Source organism: Cyprinodon tularosa, unplaced genomic scaffold (assembly GCF_016077235.1).
Source record: "Cyprinodon tularosa strain WSP-4 unplaced genomic scaffold, ASM1607723v1 ctg312, whole genome shotgun sequence".
Taxonomy (NCBI): Eukaryota; Metazoa; Chordata; class Actinopteri; order Cyprinodontiformes; family Cyprinodontidae; genus Cyprinodon; species Cyprinodon tularosa.
The window spans coordinates 1,140,804-1,154,203 of record NW_024039022.1 but is presented as its reverse complement, the minus strand read 5'-3'; the positions used below and the strand labels follow the sequence as shown (position 1 = coordinate 1,154,203).

Sequence of the window (13,400 nt, the reverse complement as noted above, 5' to 3'; positions counted from 1 at the left end):
ATGTGAATAGGTTCAAGGTTAGCGGTTTGAACCGAGTCATGCACAGACCTTTCCTCATTCCTTTCTATGGAAAATATATTACAGCGGCCAGGAGGTGCAAACCAACATTACAAAATCTAAAAAACTTTTACAAGTTCTAAAACTAACGATCATTTCAGGAAACAAATTCACATATAAAAATAAACAAAAATTTTTAACAATTCAAAACAAATGGAATTTTAAGAAAACAAATAAAAAAACATTCAAAACACTTTTACAAGTCCCAAAACAAATGATAATTTGAGGAATTGAACCAGCCAGAGAGGCGGATCTGACCATTTTCAAGGTGCTCCTGATCATTTCTCGGTGAAAACTGCTCATATAATCATATCAACATTGTAACATTCAGTTTAATCGGTTGCTCTTTTGAAAAATTTGTAAAATAAATACAATAATGATGTCTTCTTACGCTATTTTATGTTGTTTTTTTTAAATGCCAAGATAATCGGTGTTTCTCCAACTTTTGTCCCTTCAGCCTGACAGAAACTTAAGAAAATTAAAGGAGGGGAAAAATGGTTCCCCTCCTTTAATTTTTGCAAATAAAGAGTAAATATGACCAAATGCCACTTCTAAAAGTTTTTTTTTTTTTTTTGGAATGTAAATTTGTTTTCTGAAATGATAATTTGTTTTGTAAAAGTGTTTTAGATTTTGTAATGTTGGTTTGCACTCCTGGCCACCGTAATATGCTTCATATATCATCGTTATGTTGGTTTATTACATTAACTTCCATTACTTGCAATCACAAATTGGATATTTGTGGTTGTGATACAAAAAATCATGAGAAAGGTTCAAGTCTGTAACAACTGTTGATCTCTTCTTTGATTAAGCAGCTGCCTGTTTTCATAGCCACAACAGAAGAGATTTTTTTTTTATGTCAAACTGGTTTTAAATGTGTTAGACCTTGTGTTTTGGTGAAAAAATGTTTTTTATTAATTTTAATTTATTTTTCGTTCTAATCTTTTACATTAGATGACCCATCTTATGAGCAATAACATAAAGTGAAATGTCCCTTGGAGACATTTGGCTATGATGCTGTAAAATGTTTATATATCACCTGAGAAGTACGTGTTGGATGTGTATAAGTCAACAGCTTGAGCTTGTGAAACCAGAGGTAACGAGTCTGAATGCTTTTTGATTTATTAGCTAATCTAAAATCGTTTAAGGCTAAATTTAAGTATTTGGCGTTCATTCCTTATGGGAATTTGGAGGAGCATTTTAAACCTAAGTATGAAATCAAAATGTTAATAAAAAAACAATTTAGTCAGACCTTAAGAAAACACATAAAACACCCGGACAATACAAAGGTGGGGACAATTTCTTTTTGTTCACCCTGAAAAAACAAATCCAGAAATGAAAATGAAAAAATGAAGTAAGCAACCTCCTGTGTGGATGGCATTATTTAGGGTCCTCTTGCTTTGAACATGTAAACAGTGTTCAGACGTCCATGTTGGTTTTTACCACCCATCCTCCTTAAACCCTTCCTACTTTGCTTCATCATACCCCACATTGATTCCCTTTCCAGTCAGTCAGAGCTTCTTGAAGAGGATGTAGGTGAAGAGCGCCAGCATGCCGGCACTCAGCAGCCCGATCACACACTGGTGAATGGTGATGACGTTCTCCAGGGCGTGGATGCGTTCCTCCATGGCGTTGGTGTGGATATAGTCATAGATGGAGGTGCCGATGCTCCACACCGCCCACACGGCATCCACCACCGCCTTCATAGTGGGGGAGACCATCGAGAGTGCCGCCTGCGGCCAATCTGCCGCCTCATCAGCTGCTTGAGGGCCCCCGCTGCTCTGCAGGGGAGAGGAGAAGGTGACGCACACTGCATGATGTGGGCAGAGGAGGACTTCACCTCACATTCAGCAACCAGTTTTAGAGCTGTTCTTTAAGGGAATAATTATTTCTACATAATTTTGGTTATTTTTATGTTTAATTTTTCTTGGTCAAATGTTTTCTGCTTAACCACACCCAGTATAAATATATTAATCCTCTATCCAACTACTATAATGCCATTTTGATAACTGAAATAAATAATCTTCATTAGGAGAAAACAGAACCCCATCAATGACTCGGTCAAGTAAGAGTAAAGATGTATTTGGTAAAAAGGCTACTTAAGTACTGAGTAACTGATCTATTCACCACCAATGATCATAATAACTTTACATTGTACATTATTTTGAGTAGTAATGTAAAATTGAACAAACTATTCAGTTATGTTTCATAGAATAATATAAAAACATAAAATACAGTTATTACAGCTCACCCTACATGCACACATACGGTCCGGGTTCAAATACCCCCTGAATCCCATGGGGGGTCCTTAGGCAAGGCCCTTTACGCTAACGCCTACAGGTGCTGGTCATAAAAGTAGAATATCATGAAAAAGTAGATTGATTTCAGTAATTCCATTTAAAAAGTGAAACTTGTATATTATATTCATACATTACATACAAACTCATATATTTCAGATGTTTATTTTGTTTAATTTTGATGATTACAAATGACAACAAATGAAAATCTCAAATTCATCATATCAGAAAATTAGAATATTACTGAAGACCAATAAAAACAAAGGATTTATAGAAATGTTGGCCAACTGAAAAGTATGAACATGAAAAGTATGAGCATGTACAGCACTCAGTATTTAGTTGGGCCTCCTTTGGCCTGTATTACTGCAGCAATGCGGCGTGGCATGGAGTCGATCAGTCTGTGGCACTGCTCAGGTGTTATGATAGCCCAGGTTGCTCTAATAGTGGCTTTTAGCTCTTCTGAATTGTTGGGTGTGGTGTATTGCATCTTCTTCTTCACAATACCCCATAGATTTTCTATGGGGTTAAGGTCAGGAGAGTTTGCTGGCCAATTAAGAACAGGGATACCATGGTCCTTCAACCAGGTACTGGTAGCTTTGGCACTGTGTGCAGGTGCCAAGTCCTGTTGGAAAATGAAATCTGCATCTCCAAAAAGTTGGTCAGCTGCAGGAAGCATGAAGTGCTCTAAAACTTCCTGGTATGTGGCTGCGTTGACCCTGGACCTCAGAAAACACAATGGACCAACACCAGCAGATGACATGGCACCCCAAACCATCACTGACTGTGGAAACTTTACACTGGACTTCAAGCAACGTGGATGAAGTGCCTCTCTTCTTTTCCTCCAGACTCTGGGACCTTGATTTCCAAAGGAAATGCAAAATTTACTTTCATCAGAGAACATGACTTTGGACCACTCACCAGCAGTCCAGTCCTGTTTCTCTTTAGACGCTTCTGACGCTGTCTGTGGTTCAAGAGTGGCTTGACACAAGGAATGCGACAGCAGAAACCCATGTCTTTCATACGTCTGTGTGTGGTGGTTCTTGAAGCACTCACTCCAGCTGCAGTCCACTCTTTGTGAATCTCCCCCACATTTTTGAATGGGTTTTGTTTCACAATCCTCTCCAGGGTGCGGTTATCTCTCTTGCTTGTACACTTTTTTCGACCACATCTTTTCCTTCCCTTCGCCTCTCTATTAATGTGCTTGGACACTGAGCTCTGTGAACAGCCAGCCTCTTTAGCGATGACCTTTTGTGTCTTGCCCTCCTTGTGCAAGGTGTCGATGGTCGTCTTTTGGACAACTGTCAAGTCAGCAGTCTTCCCCATGATTGTGTAGCCTATAGAACTAGACTGAAAGACCATTTAAAGGCTTTTGCAGGTGGTTTGAGTTAATTAGCTGATTAGAGTGTGGCACCAGGGGCCATCAATTTTGAACCTTTTCACAATATTCTAATTTTCTGATATGATGAATTTGAGATTTTCATTTGTTGTCATTTGTAATCATCAAAATTAAACAAAATAAACATCTGAAATATATGAGTTTGTATGTAATGTATGAATATAATATACAAGTTTCACTTTTTAAATGGAATTACTGAAATCAATCTACTTTTTCATGATATTCTAATTTTATGACCAGCACCTGTACCTCGCTTCCCATCCAGGAGGCTTTTTCAAAAGTTTTCAAACTTTGAAACAAAGTCCAGTGCATTGTTTTAGATTTTATTTTTTTGGAATGACTAATCTGGATGACTGAGAATCTTCACCAGCATCTTCAAATAAATTTATATTATTTTGACTCAAGACAATTTGCACATGGAATAAGATGACTTTTGCTTAAAATAAGATAATCTATTAGCGTATTTCAAACAGATAGTATTTAATTATCTTGTTTTAAGAGCCAAACTCCTCCTTCCTTTGGCAGATCATATATACAGGCTTTAATAGACGTTTATTTTTTTCAGTTTTTACCTTGTAATATTATATCTAGGGCTGAAACACTTAATCACACTTATCACCTTATTGTTTTTGAATAATTAGTAAAGCAGAATTTGTAAAGAAAAAGAATGAAATAGATCCAAAGGATCTATCAGTAACCATGTCTGTTCCAGCACATATCATCATTAGAATTTCTTTGAGTATTAGGTCTTCAGTACAGGGGCCATAACAGGGGTCAGGACATGATCTACAGGAGTACTGGCCCCCATTGGCCCCCGTCTAGAACTCCCCATGATCAATGCACACATTCAGCGACACACAGGAGCCCTTTCAAGCTGGACACTGTTTCATTCACAAAACCTGTCCCATCAAAGAGGAATCCGAATCAGAAATACTTTAATAATTCCAGGGCAAAATTACTTTTGTTACATTAATCCATCTGTAATAGAGTAAATATAGGACCAGTTTGATATAACACAACTTGATACAATACATATAATTAGGGGGTCCCTGCTCCATCTCGCTATTAAATTTGAGGGTGTCCTCGGCCTGGAAAACGTTGAAGACCCCTGCACTAAACAATGCCCTCTTGCAACATACCAGATAGGCACCTGAGGTTCTGGTGCCTAGCTGCTTTTGTTCACCCCTCAGTATACATTGGTTATTGTCTGGCCACTCTTATAAAAATTTTCTGGCTACGCCTCTGTCCCAGCCCCCTTGATACATTTCATCTAGAACCGCCTCTGGTGCGTGGAGCCTCTTTCCACTGATGCTCTCCACCCAGTGTGGCATCATCAGTAAACCTGACTCCATTGTTATTATCCTGTTTTTCCAACTCAGAAAGCATCTCTGCTTTGATTCTCCACTGAATCCCAGAGAGAGAGAGAGAGGATGAAGGCGGAGCAGGCAGAGAGACACAGCTGAGCTCTGCTTTAACCAGCAGGACATGAGAGGAAATGAGGAGGAACTCACCGACCCGGTTCACAGGTGGATCCTGATCAACATCCGTCCTGTCGGTGATTTATCCAGCTGATAGGGAGCCGGGCTGTCCCGGTTTGGCACATAGTCTGACATTACTGTTCTAAAATACCAACTCCCGTCATTGGTTAGCCTCGTTTCCGGTTTAGATCTTCACCATGAAATGCTTCTGCGCAGAAATAAAATCTATTAAAAAGGCTTCAAAGAGACTGCAGCTTATTTGGAATATTTAGAAAAGTGGGAAAAGACAACATGAGAACCCCGTCTGCTTTGCCAATGAGTTTAATTTAATGGACAGACGTAAAAGTGCGTTTATTTTGAAGGGGAAACGACCCCATTATGTGAAAAAGCTGACTGAAGCCAAGCCATGTGAGAATGACAAAACCTCAGGTAAGATGTCAAAATAAAAGCAGCCTGTGGGAGGAAAATATTAAACGAGTATCAACAAAATCCTGATAATTTGTTGGTCAGTTTGGGTTACAGCAAAAAAATAAAAATAAAATAAAATAAAATGATAATACCAATAATAATAAAAAGAATGATAGTTTGTTGGTCAGTTTGGGTTACAGCAAAAAAAATAAATAAATAAATAAATAAATAAAATAAAATGATAATACCAATAATAATAAAAAGACTGATAGTTTGTTGGTCAGTTTGGGTTACAGCAAAAAAAAAAAAAAATTAAGCAAAAAAATACAATGATAATACCAATAATAATAATAATAATAATAACAAAAAGACCAAATTTTCCTGGTGGGCAGGGGTGGCAGTTTTTATATTTAAATGGGGGCACCGGAAAAAAAGGATGAAGAAAAACATACAAAATTGCAATGGTTTTATGTTTATTAAACCTTAAACCCATTTTAGCTCTGGAAACCTAAGATATAGCAGTGGAAAACCGTTATCATATCTTAATATGACTTAAATTGTAGCCGTAATGGAAAATATAATACAGTATAAGAAAGTTGTGGGATGACCATGCAAGACAGCAGCAGAACAATTTCAGTGGTGTCTAAAGTACATTTGTTAATTAAATAGAAGTATAGATACTGCAGTTTAAAAACATGCTGGTAAAAGTTAAGGTATCAACTTGACCTCTTTACTCAAGTAAAAGTGAAAAAGTATGTGCTCCAAAAACTACTTAAAGAATAAAAGTATAAAGTAACCTTTAAAAAAAACTGCCAGATGCCACTATATGAATTGAAAGCTAAATTTTTAGACTATTTCGAAAAATTCTTTGAGATAGGGCCAAGGATGAGGGAGGTCTTGTCCATCTCCATCTCCCCATCCCCGCCTGTGCCCGACCCTTCAGACATTTCAACATCTTTTTCTGATGAACCTGTCCATCGTTCTCCAGAGGAAGCTGTATTTGACATGGTCAAATGCTTTTCTTGATCTAGTGCGATCAAACCTATTCCATAACCCAAGGAACTGGATACCTCCAAAACATCTCAAATTAGGTATGTTATCTACCATGGACCTGTCGGGTCAAATCTCCACAAATACAAATTCATCCTCTTTTCCTCTCTTAACCACTCTAAACTGCAGCCCTTTAGACAGTTAGTTCCAGTTCACACAGGAAATAACATGCAAGTCACAATTATTTGGAAGGATGAACGACCTCAAAGAAAAATCGGATTTAACAGAAAATCAGAATTGAGCATTAAGGCCTGAAATATGACCATAGCCTTAGGGACCTTCAGTGCCTTGTAAAGGCATTTACACTATTCAAATTATTACAACCAGGGCTATTCTGATCCTATATTTATATTGAGCCATACAATGTAGGCCAAAAAAATTATATTGGAATATATTCCTTTTCTTTAAAGCAGGCCTGCTGGCAGTCGGTTCCCACGGCCGCTGTCCTTCAGGTTTTAGAGGTTTCGACTGCCTTTGGTCAGGCCTGTTATGAAGCTTTAGTAACTTCATAGCAGGCCTAAGAACTGAGTCAGTTGATCTCATACCTGATGTTGTTATTGTTCTCTGAGAAATATCATTTGGTAAAGCCTTTTCTATAATTTCACACTATAAAATAAGTAATAAAGGTATGTATGATTCTTGCTGATATCGAATCAGATCAATACCAGTATCGTACAGGAAATGAAAAATGAAAAAGGACACCCCTAATTACAACAACAAACAAATGGAAATCTTAATACCTTCATGTATTTGAATCAACACTTTATAATTACAAGCAAAAATTTGATGAAAGATTTAGAGGTGATTATCTCTTAGTTCTAGCTTTGCAAATATACACACGAAGAAGCTCAGTTCTTTGCCAAATAGCTCAGCCTGTATAGATCAGGTGATCAGGTTTGATTGAGATCTGAACTTTGACCCTAAAAAATGCTGGGCAACCTCTTGCCATGGTAGTCTGTAAAAGATTACCTCGTCCATAAACTCTATGAAGCTTTTCTTTCCCCGCAGGGATGAGAGATTATTGTTCTTATTCTACAGCAAGTATGAGTCTAATTTAACCAGAGGACCATCTTCCACACACCCTCGGTTACCTATATGGCTTATATCAAATTACTAATGGGTTTCTCCTTCTTTCATTAATTGATTTCTTCTTTCCACGCTATAGAGATGTCCAAAGTGCAAAAAATACGGCTTTGTTGGGATATTCTATGCAAAGTCCTGCAGAAAATACACCAAATATCTAAAGGAGTGTTTTCAGGATGGTGTTGAAATACCTTTATTTGTTTTAATGAATGATGAATTTGCATGTTTGCAAATACAATAAAATAAAGATTTGCATTTGCATATTACCTGTCCACATTTATTGTCTTCTGATTAATCTGTTAAATCATTCAAACAATCGCTGCATTTTGAACAACCAAATATTTTAAATTACATTTTGAGCCTTTCCTCCCCATTAGAAAAAATCAAGTTGCGTTTCTTTCAAAGCTCCTGCCTCAAAATCCATCATATTAGAGCAAAACTATTTATTCTCATTACTGTTTAAGCTTGTAATTGTATTTTTTTTCTTGTTCTTTTTGTGTTTGTTTTTCGTGTACAGGAAATTCTACCGCTGTTGCAGCTGCAGTTTCAGTGGAGCATGGCCATCCAAAGTGCTGAAGAGACAGAAGCTACCTTTAAGGTAGCCTCAACTCTCCCGTCAAAGAGTCTGAAAATTTCTTCATGTGTAGTTTCTGTCTGCTTTATAGACATTAAAGTAATAACCCTCCTTTATTTTATAGATTATGTTGACTTTTTCCAGTATTTTCAAAGATTTCCCATCTTTGCGCTCAGAGAGGTTTGCTGTCCACTGTTCCAGCTGTTGCCATGGAGATGAAAGAGCTCTACCTCAATTGGTCTTAGTCAGTTGGAGAAAGACCTAACGTGCCACTAATATAAGAAAATAACAGTGCTGTAAATCATTTGTGAGCGCTGAAAATATGGAGATAAATTGAGGTCATAAAGTTTGTTAAAAAAAAGTTTAAACCTGTAAAAGACAAGTTTGTTAAAAAATACTCAGAAAAATAAGTTTGTTCAAAATTAAAACTGCTTTTTATATTAATTTTTTTAAAAGAACTTTTTTTACAATTTTTTTTTCAGGATTTTTCTTTTTCCTTTAAACTTATGACCCTGTTTGGCATGTGGGCGCAGGGCCTCAGATGACAGGGGTGTGGAATCATGACACATGCCCAAAGTTGGTCACCTAGGGCTGCTGTCCTGCAGGCTTTAGATGTTTCTCTGCCCCAACACAGCTGATTTTAATTGATAGTTGATTAACAGGCTTTTGCTCTACTGCAATCATCATAATCAGCTGTGCTAAAGCAGGGAAACCTCTAAAACCTGCAGGACAGCGGCCCTCGAGGACCGAGTTTGGGGATGCCTGCTTTAGAGGTTTCCCTTCTTTAGCACAGCTGATTCTGATGATTGCAGTTCAGCAAAAGCCTGTTAATCAGCCATCATTGAAAAGCAGCTGTGCTGAAGAGGGGAAACTTCTAAAGCCTGCAGGACAGTGGCCATCCAGGAACGACTTTGGGCATGCCTGCAACAGCTCAACAGAGTGGCAGAACAACCTGTTCCCAGCTTTAGCATTTAGGGACCGTGGGAACTGAAACAGTCTTTAAATCATCAATATTGTATGTGAACTGTGTGATTGGCTGTGAAAAATTACATAATTTGCCTATAAAATAAGCTTACACAGCACTAATCTCATGGGGTAAAATATGATCTTGACAGATTTGCATTTTTTCGTTGTTTCTTTTTTGATTTTTTTCATGTACATGTTATGGTCCTAATTTAGCACCATATAAAATCCAACATTTTTCCTAGAGTGACTTATAATTATATTTCAGTTTTCTGAAATTGCTTGAAAAGACAACTAACTATTATAGCATTATCATACATGCTCCCCAGAAACCTGTTGGTGACCATATTGGAACCATTTTTACCTCGACTTCCACTCTTAGATATTGTATTTAAATGTTCATTGCTGATTTAGGGAAAATATGAACTGAAAGGAAATACGCAATGATTTAGTTTGCAGATGCTTTGGCCTGGCTCTAACTCTAGTGATTAACTGAATTGATCTGCAGGAGACCCCCAAGATGAACCATCTGAGAGACTATTATGAGAGGGCGCTGCAGGAGTTTGGCATCGAGGATGATGGTGAGTCCCAGTTGGCAAAACCAGTAGACATACAAATAGTTAAAAACTTTTATTTACAGCTTTGAGTTAAACAGGCAGATAAGTAAATACTCTATCTCCACTAAAAACTAGATTCATTTTTAGTAAATACATTTGTGTGGAGGCTTAACTTCAGGATCAATGGCAGAATTCTTCAGCTGTTATATTAAAATAATGTCTTTTTTTCCTTTTGGTTTTGTTTAATCTTAAACACCAGCACAGATAGAGAGTGATTACCTTCACCATAAGTACAGGTGCTGGTCATAAAATTAGAATATCATGAAAAAGTAGATTGATTTCAGTAATTCCATTTAAAAAGTGAAACTTGTATATTATATGCATACATTACATACAAACTCATATATTTCAGATGTTTATTTTGTTTAATTTTGATGATTACAAATGACAACAAATGAAAATCTCAAATTCATCATATCAGAAAATTAGAATATTACTGAAGACCAATAAAAACAAAGGATTTATAGAAATGTTGGCCAACTGAAAAGTATGAACATGAAAAGTATGAGCATGTACAGCACTCAGTATTTAGTTGGGCCTCCTTTGGCCTGTATTACTGCAGCAATGCGGCGTGGCATGGAGTCGATCAGTCTGTGGCACTGCTCAGGTGTTATGATAGCCCAGGTTGCTCTAATAGTGGCTTTTAGCTCTTCTGAATTGTTGGGTGTGGTGTATTGCATCTTCTTCTTCACAATACCCCATAGATTTTCTATGGGGTTAAGGTCAGGAGAGTTTGCTGGCCAATTAAGAACAGGGATACCATGGTCCTTCAACCAGGTACTGGTAGCTTTGGCACTGTGTGCAGGTGCCAAGTCCTGTTGGAAAATGAAATCTGCATCTCCAAAAAGTTGGTCAGCTGCAGGAAGCATGAAGTGCTCTAAAACTTCCTGGTATGTGGCTGCGTTGACCCTGGACCTCAGAAAACACAATGGACCAACACCAGCAGATGACATGGCACCCCAAACCATCACTGACTGTGGAAACTTTACACTGGACTTCAAGCAACGTGGATGAAGTGCCTCTCTTCTTTTCCTCCAGACTCTGGGACCTTGATTTCCAAAGGAAATGCAAAATTTACTTTCATCAGAGAACATGACTTTGGACCACTCACCAGCAGTCCAGTCCTGTTTCTCTTTAGCCCAGGCAAGACGCTTCTGACGCTGTCAGTGGTTCAAGTGGGCTTGACACAAGGAATGCGACAGCAGAAACCCATGTCTTTCATACGTCTGTGTGTGGTGGTTCTTGAAGCACTCACTCCAGCTGCAGTCCACTCTTTGTGAATCTCCCCCACATTTTTGAAGGGGTTTTGTTTCACAATCCTCTCCAGGGTGCGGTTATCTCTCTTGCTTGTACACTTTTTTCGACCACATCTTTTCCTTCCCTTCGCCTCTCTATTAATGTGCTTGGACACTGAGCTCTGTGAACAGCCAGCCTCTTTAGCGATGACCTTTTGTGTCTTGCCCTCCTTGTGCAAGGTGTCGATGGTCGTCTTTTGGACAACTGTCAAGTCAGCAGTCTTCCCCATGATTGTGTAGCCTATAGAACTAGACTGAAAGACCATTTAAAGGCTTTTGCAGGTGGTTTGAGTTAATTAGCTGATTAGAGTGTGGCACCAGGGGCCATCAATTTTGAACCTTTTCACAATATTCTAATTTTCTGATATGATGAATTTGAGATTTTCATTTGTTGTCATTTGTAATCATCAAAATTAAACAAAATAAACATCTGAAATATATGAGTTTGTATGTAATGTATGAATATAATATACAAGTTTCACTTTTTAAATGGAATTACTGAAATCAATCTACTTTTTCATGATATTCTAATTTTATGACCAGCACCTGTAGTGGCTTACTTTTAACAGCATTGGCACCTACAGTCTTGGTTATGAGTTATACACTGTTAATGGGGGAAAAGGTACGTAAAATAGATCTAGATATTCTAGATAGCACATTTAACTTTTCTATCACAACAGCTCCAACATTTAAGACCATAACAAGATGCAGACAGTACATAGTAAACCTTGCAAAGGTATTCACACAGTCGATTTAAATCTTACCTAAGGACACCTGAATCTATTTTAATGTGATTTTGAGCAGTAGACCACCACAGTGCAGAGCATAATTGTAAAAATTTCAAGATTATAAAGGGCTATTTCACTACTGATCTGCAGACCTTGAAGTCCTAAAGCGATGGCTATATTATTTAAATTGTGGGATAAACAAGTCCTTTATCAATTTATTCTAGTTTAGCTAATCAATAAATATGGTAATGGTTAAGTATATTTATGTGTTTAAAGACAAAATAAATCACTTAGAAAGAGAGAATACATTCTTTATGCAGTCCTAAAGCTGGACAATTAAACAATTTATTTTTATCAATTTTTTTTGTATATTGAAATATGAATTTTGGAAAATCTCGACTTTCTCTATCAATCCACTTAAACCTCCACAACCGAGTGACATCAGTTTGACTTTTTGTCCTTAGATGTGTACTGATAACTGATAAAATAGCTCACACCGAGATACTGCTGGCTGCAAGCATGTTTCACAGCTTCTGTTTCATGAAGTTCAGCTCCCAGAGGGGATGATTGAATTATATTTATATTTAACTATGTTTAACTTCACTCAAAATATATACCGGTATACCAGTATATATTAATCTGATTTGGCAGGAAAAAAATGTTAGATTTTTAAGCCAGGTGACTATGCTGTTTTCATCACTATCAGTCCTATGTTTCAACGATGTTTTATAAATGTTTACATTGCCCCTATTAGTTTGGGTCATGAGTCAGTTCTAGTACTATTTTAAAGGTCAGAAGCCAGAAAGCTTGGGAACTTCTGACCAGACATCTTTAGATTTTACAAACAACAACAAAAGCAGAAACATGTTTTATTATTTGTAGAATTTACAGAGCTTCAAGTATTTAAATAGGTTCAAGGTTAATGGCTTGAACTGAGTCATGCACAGACATTTCCTCATTCCTTTCTATGGACAATATATGCTCATCATTATGTTGGTCTATCACATAAACTGCCATTCAATTGCAACCACAAATTGGATATTTGTGGTTGTGATACAAAAGGATCATGAAAAATGTTTTCATAGCCACACTAAAATAGATTTTTTTTTATGTCATTTTGGTTTTACAAACCTTGCATTTTAGTAAAAAATAAAAAATAAAGGCCCCTTGGAGACATTTCCTTTGGATGCTGGAAAATATTACCTGAGAAGTACGTGTTGGATGTATATTAGTCAACAGGTTTAGCTTCTGAAACCAGAGATAACAAGTCTGACTGTTTTTTTTTTTTTTATTTCAAATCTTTTAAGGCTAAATTTAAGTATTTTGGGATAAAACTATTTAGTCAGACCTCAAGAAAACACATAAAACACCCGGACAATACAAAGGTGGTGACAATTTCTTTTTGTTCACCCTGAAATAAAAACAAATCCTGTAATAAAAATGAAAAATTAAAGCAA

The 13,400-nt window shown here is 37.1% G+C and overlaps 1 long non-coding RNA gene across 1 annotated transcript; it reads right to left on the bottom strand.

Annotated features, from left to right (window-relative positions):
* Window positions 1–1,416: 1,416 nt before the first annotated feature.
* Window positions 1,417–5,584, bottom strand: LOC119788245. The gene is made up of 2 exons (XR_005281437.1): window positions 5,259–5,584; window positions 1,417–1,835 (listed from the first exon to the last, which is right to left on the bottom strand). It is a non-coding gene; the product is annotated as an uncharacterized LOC119788245 (long non-coding RNA).
* Between the last annotated feature and the right edge of the window lie 7,816 nt (window positions 5,585–13,400).